The following is a 6,423-nucleotide window of genomic DNA, read 5'->3' on the forward strand; positions in this document are numbered from 1 at the left end:
TTGTGTGGTTAAGTGAAACATTTGTTCAGGATGTCCCCGATTTGGTCGCGGGGTTCTCCCCAACCATGTTAAATTTTATTTTTTCCCCTGCATTAACGTATCCCTCTTCATTTCCTTTCATTTCTTAACAGAGTTATTTCAAAATAATATACAATTGGTATTTGCTATAGTAAAACTCGAGAATTTTACATTTTTCTCAAGCTGAAAAGTAGGGTTTTTTCCCCAGTTCTTTTTAAATCTCTCAATTTTCTTTCTTTCTTTCTTTCTTTCTTTCTTTCTTTCTTTCTTTCTTTCTTTCTTTCTCTTTCTTTCTTTCTTTCTTTCTTTCTTTTCTTTCTTTCTTTCTTTCTTTCTTTCTTTCTTTCTTTCTTTCTTTCTTTCTTTCTCTCCCTCCCTCCCCTCCCTCCCTCCCTCCCTCCCTCCCTCCTTCCTTCCTTCCTTCCTTCCTTCCTTCCTTCCTTCCTTCCTTCCTTCCTTCCTTCCTTGTTAACATCTTCATCTTAATTCACACTAGTTTGATACCCGTGCTTTGCTATGAAACTATGTGGTCAGGTTTAGTTTTTGGCGAGGAAAATAAGGAGATAAAATTTGTGCCTCTGCCTACCAGCATCCATCGGTATACATCTGGCTAGCATCCTGTCAGGGTGTGAGAGAGTTGAGGGCTGTTTGGAAACTGAAAGAGTATTTGCTGCGTGAGCAAGAAGGAGACAACAAGGAGCCTGGGCGTGGTTTACCTCAACTATTCTGTACTAAAACTGTTTGGTGCTGTGAAACTGAAACTGAAACTCCTCTGCTTGTGTTTTGCATTTGGAAGAGATTTCCTTTTTTCAGGTGGGGAGGGGCAATAGAACTCCTTAGCATCAGAGCGTGTTAATAATAATAATAATAATAATAATTAATAATAGTACAGGAAATGCTCTAAATGATCTGATGGTTATTTCGGAAAATTCTTTCTTAGTGAACACATAGAAGCCAAGAGGAACATGTATGCCAAATGTCAAGTTTGTAGACTTTATGGTCCTGGAGATTTTGTGATGATGCATGAGGAGCCTTTCACTTTTATATTGGTATTTGCTATAGTAAAATCTGAGAATTCTACATTTTTCTCAAGCCGAAACGTAGTTTTTTTTCCCCCCGTTTCTTTTAAAATCTCTCAATTTCCTTTGTTTTTGTTTTTGGTTAACATCTTCATCTTCTTATTTCAAATAGTCCTTGAGTTACAGCCATTCATTTAGTGACCATTGGAAATTATAACAGCACTGAATACAGTGAGTTATGATCATGTTTCACACTTAACGACTGTTGCACGCTTGATCAAAATTCAGACGCTTGGCCACTGACTTCTGTTGATGACGGTTGCAAGGGTCACGTGACCCCCTTTTGCGACCTTCTGACAAGCAAAGTCAATGAGGGAAGGCCGATTTGCTTAACGACTGTGTGACTCACTTAACAACTGCAGTGATTGACTTAGCAGCAGTGGCAAGAAAGGTCGTAAAATGGGATAAAACTCACTTAAGAATAGTCTTGCTTCATAAGAGAACCTTTTGGCTCAATTGTGGTCAATCAATCAATCATTAATTGGACTAGAGCTGGAAAGGGACCTTGGAGGTCTTCTAGTCCAGCCCCCTGCACAAGCAGGAGAACCTATACAATCTCAGACAAGTGACTGTCCAATCTCTCCTTAAAACCCCCCAGTGATGGAGCCCTTACAACTTCTGATAGCAGGTAGTTCCACTGGTTAATTCTGGTGAATTGATTAAATCTGGAGGGTTGGCTGGATTGGATGACCTCAATGCTTCATGTGTTTTGGTCTCCAGGCTTTTAATCGTCGCTCTACTTTGCACTTTTCCTTCTTCGGTTGCAAGTTGAGGACCGACGGCCTGTATTGATTTTAAAACCTGCTTAACATACCAAAGGTTTTTGGTCATGGAATTCCTGACTGCTGATAGCTTTGCAATCTCTCCGAACTATTCGTTCTCACGGTCACAATTCAAACACAAGAGTAAAATCCAAACATTGTACTCCTGTGACGTTCTTATAGTAACAAATTAAGAGATTTAGACAGTAGATTGACATTTGAAATTAGAGAGCAAGAGGATAAACAATTTTATAAAATTTTGGACCTTTTTTTTTTATCAATGGTTAGATAACAAAATACAATAATGAAATATCTAGAACCTTAGAAAATAATAAATATATAAAGATGTACTTTTTTTCTCTTTTACTATATCTATAAAAAAAAATTTAGGATAGATTTGGGAAGATTATATGAATTGTTACAAAATGATACTAAGTAAATTATAGTTACCTCGCAAAATATGAATGAATAAAATTATTGTCAAATGACTGAATAATAATGATACTAGGGTATTTAATTTCTGATTGAGAATATGAGTTATTATGCAATGTAACTGTAATTGATGACTATGAAATGGATGCACAAAAAATTTGTAAACCAACCGGCACACTGCTTGTATATTCATGGAAGAATGGTAAAAAAAAAAAAGAGAGAGAGAGAGATTTAGAATAGAAACAGAAATGGAATAGAATAGAAAAGAAAAATAGAAAAGAAAAAATGGAATGGAATGGAACAGAATCATAGATTAACACAGAAGGGACCTTGGGGGTCATCTAGTCCAATCCCTTGCTCAAGCAGGAGACCCTTACAGAATCATAGATTAACAGAGTTGGAAGGGACCTTGGAGGTCATCTAGTCCAACCCCCCCCTGTTCAATCAGGAGACCCTTACAGAATCATAGTGTTGGAAGAAATATCCTTTCTAGGTTCAGTTCCAAGTGGGGAAAAAGATACTGGAAACCTGGAGGCTGTTAGGAAAGACGGTTTAATGGTGGGTAGCAGGACCACGTAGCTTTGAACCTCCAAAGTTAAAAGAATGATCACATGCTTCAAGATAAAGGAAAAAATCAAGAAGGGGCGACCAAGATGCTTATAGAAGTGTTTCCTGTTGCTGTGCAGGAAGTGGATCCCATTGGCTGTCAGACTCCCAGGGGCGGGGGTCTTAGCTAACTTTGTAGGCTGTCCTGAGTTCCAGGCTTGGTTGAGCCTTGCTGGATGAAAGGGCTTTGGGCAATTGCTATACCTTTACCCGGAGGTCTTTGTTATGTAAAGTATTTTGACCCTGGCCTTAATGGCCCACCCATTAACAAAGGTGGGGGGGAGGGCTGAGCTTCTGCCTCTCCGAGTTTCTACTTTACTCTTTTTTTAAGGGAAATATTCTGCCTTTTAAATATTTCCTAGGGTATTTCAATTTTCTAGGAAAGGGGTGGGTGCTAACTTCCTACAATAGAAATAGAATAGAATAGAATAGAATAGAATAGAATAGAATAGAATAGAATAGAAAATATGGAATGAAATAGAATAGAAATAGAAATAGAAATAGAATAGAATAGAATAGAATAGAATAGAATAGAATAGAATAGAATAGAATAGAAAATATGGAATGAAATAGAATAGAAATAGAAATAGAAATAGAAATAGAAATAGAATAAAATAGAATAGAATAGAATAGAATAGAATAGAATAGAAAACAAAATATGGACTGGACTGGACTGGACTTAAACGGACTGGAACAGAACAGAATAGAATCACAGAGTTGGAAGGGACCTTGGAGGTCTTCTAGTCCAACCCCCTGCTTAGGCAGGAAACCCTACACCACTTCAGACAGATGGTCATCCAATCCTTTCTTAAAAGCTTCCAGGGTTTTAAACAGAGAAAATCCTGGCTGTTTAGATAGCTTGCAAAGCAGTCCTTGACTTACAACCACAACTGGGAGCATTAATAATATTCCATGACTAAGCAGTGCCAGTCGTTCAGCACATCGCACCCGATTTTATGACCTTTGTGTATGTGTGTGTGTGTGTGGCTATTATTGTTAAATAAATCCGTGCAGTTAAGTGAATCATACGGTTCATTAAGCGAATCCAGCTTCCCCCGTACAGCCTGCTGGGACGGTCACAAGCGGCTGATCACATGACCCTGGGGCTATTGTAAATACAGATGCCCAAATTTGGATCCCCCTGACTGTAGAGATATCGTGAGTGATTCGTAAGTGCAAGTAAGTCCCCCTTTTTTCTCTGTGCCATTGTAACCTGGAAATGGTTTACAAGTTCAGGGCTGTTTGCAACGGCCTTGAGCTTTCCAGAAGGATATGACGATTAAAAGAGAGGGGGAAAAAAGATATTTTCAGAGATTTTTTGTTTTTTTATTGGCCTGCAATTTGAAGAGGTCACTGGCCTAGCCTGAACCAACATAACTCGGTTTGACTTGAATTTAAACCAACTTTCTTCTTCAGAGAGTTCCTCTTTGTGCAGCTTTGTTGAGCTGCACAATTTTATTGGGTGGATAGGATATTTTTTTCGGGCTGAAATTGTGTTGACATTATGTACCACTCCCCTCCGGAAAAAAAAAACAAAAATCTGGAGTTTGAGTTTGCTTTCATTTTTGGAAAGTTCTTTTGGCCACTTAGAAGAATGGCTTAAAATCAAGTTCAATGGTCAATGCTCCCAACCCTGGAAGCTTTGAAGAAGAGATTGGACAACCGTTTGTCTGAAGGGGTAGGTGGGGGGGGTAAGGTTGCCTGCCTGAGAAGGGGGTTGGGCTAGATGACCTCCAAGGTCCCTTCCAACTCTGCGATTCTTATTCTAGTGTATAAAGGGAGGTTAAAATCTGAAATCATGAAGAGGATCATGGTTAAAAACAATGACCGCATTCTGCAGAACTGGGAGAATTTTTCCAGAGAAACCAATGATACCAACCAGCTTAGATTGCAAAAGAAAAAAGAAAAACATTTGAAAGCTTTTTAAGAATTTGCAGCCCCAATCTTATTAAATTCAATAGGAATTGAAGTTTGGCAAATACACGTAAGTCCTCGACATACGACCCCGATGGAGCCCTAACTTTCTGTGAATTTCTCCGCCCCCATTGTTAAAACTTTTAGTGCCGCAGTTGTTCGATTGCTAGATTAACAGGAAGGGACCTTGTAGGTCATCTAGCCCAGGGGTCACCAACCTTTTGGACTTCAGGGACCACCAAACTCATAATTTTAGATCCCAGGGACCACTAACCGGTTCTCTGGGCATGGCCTAATTTGTGGGTGTGGTTTGGTGGTCATGTGACTGGCTGGGCATAGCTTGTATGTAAATATTATAAATATTTATATAAATATTGAATTTTTTATTTTAAAAAACAGAGCAACTTTTACCCAAAATCAGGCAAAGCAGGCAGGCAGATTGAGTTGCTCACAGAATCACAGATTCATTCAGAAATCTATCTATCTGCCATTGGCTAGCTCAGTCTGTCACATGAAATTTGCTTGCAAGCAAACTCCCAAAATTAACTCACAAAACACCATGTATGTAAATGTTGAATTTTTTTTTATTAAAAATAAAAGCAACTTTGACCCCAAATCAGTCAAAGCAGGCAGGCGGATTGAGTTGCTCACAGAATCATTCAGCGATCTATCTATCTGCCATCGGCTAGCTCAGTCTGTCGCATAAAATTTGCTTGCCGTGAGTCTGCACTGAATAATAAAACCTTCAGCCCTAAGGGGAAAAAAGCAGAGCCCAAGATCTAGAATACTAGAAAGCAAGGAATCCAACCATTTCCTGCTTCTTATCTAATCTAAATCTCCCAGCAGAGCAGAACAGATGATGGTAGCAAAAATAAGCAATTTAGCAGGCAAGTTTGCCAGGTGAGTGGGCGGGCGGGGAGAGTTCCCGCGGGCCATGTGGGCGGTGCAGCCTTGTGTTTCTGCGCAGCCTGTATTAATTGCTTTGGGGGATGCTCTGGGGGTGAGATTTCTTTGCGGCCCACCAAAATTTTCTCGCAGGCTACCAGTGGGCCGCAGCCCAACCCCTCTGCCCAAGCAGGAGTCCCCCGATTTCTGACAGAGGGCAGTCCAGTCTCTTCTTGAAATCGTCCAGGGATGAAGCTCCCACAACCTCCCTCAACAACAAGATCCATCCTTAACAGATTAGGAAGGGACCTAGGAGGTCATCTAGCCCACCCATCCCACCCAAGCAGGAGACCCCGCCCCATTTCTGACAGAGGGCAGTCCAGTCTCTTCCTGAAAGTTTCACTGCTAAGTGAATCCATCTTTTCCAGGGTTTGAGGGGTGGTTGTATGTCCCAAGGGCAATCACAGCCCCCCGGAACCACACTGGGACCATCATAAATATGAGTCAGTTTGCACACGTTGGATCGTTGTAACCGCCAGGCATGCTGCAAGGGTCACAAGGGTGAAGAACGGTCCTTTATTATTATTATTATTATTTTTTAAGTGCTGTTGCAGCTTTGAACGGTCCCTAAATAGAAGGTCGTAAGTCGAGGACCATCTATAGTTGTGCATTAGTTCCCCTCCCGCATCTGGAACCAGCTTCTTATTATCATTCAAGGTTTTGTTTTT

General features: G+C 40.3%; 1 protein-coding gene across 2 annotated transcripts in view; it reads left to right on the forward strand.

The window, feature by feature from the left end:
• Positions 1 to 6,423, forward strand: part of LOC113426538 (hydroperoxide isomerase ALOXE3-like) — a 50,341-nt gene that overhangs the window by 4,811 nt on the left and 39,107 nt on the right. The gene's annotated exons all lie outside the window — the stretch shown is intronic.

This window comes from Notechis scutatus, chromosome Z (assembly GCF_049901735.1).
Source record: "Notechis scutatus isolate UNSWTSFEM ecotype Mainland chromosome Z, rNotScu1.2, whole genome shotgun sequence".
In the NCBI taxonomy this organism is placed as follows: Eukaryota; Metazoa; Chordata; class Lepidosauria; order Squamata; family Elapidae; genus Notechis; species Notechis scutatus.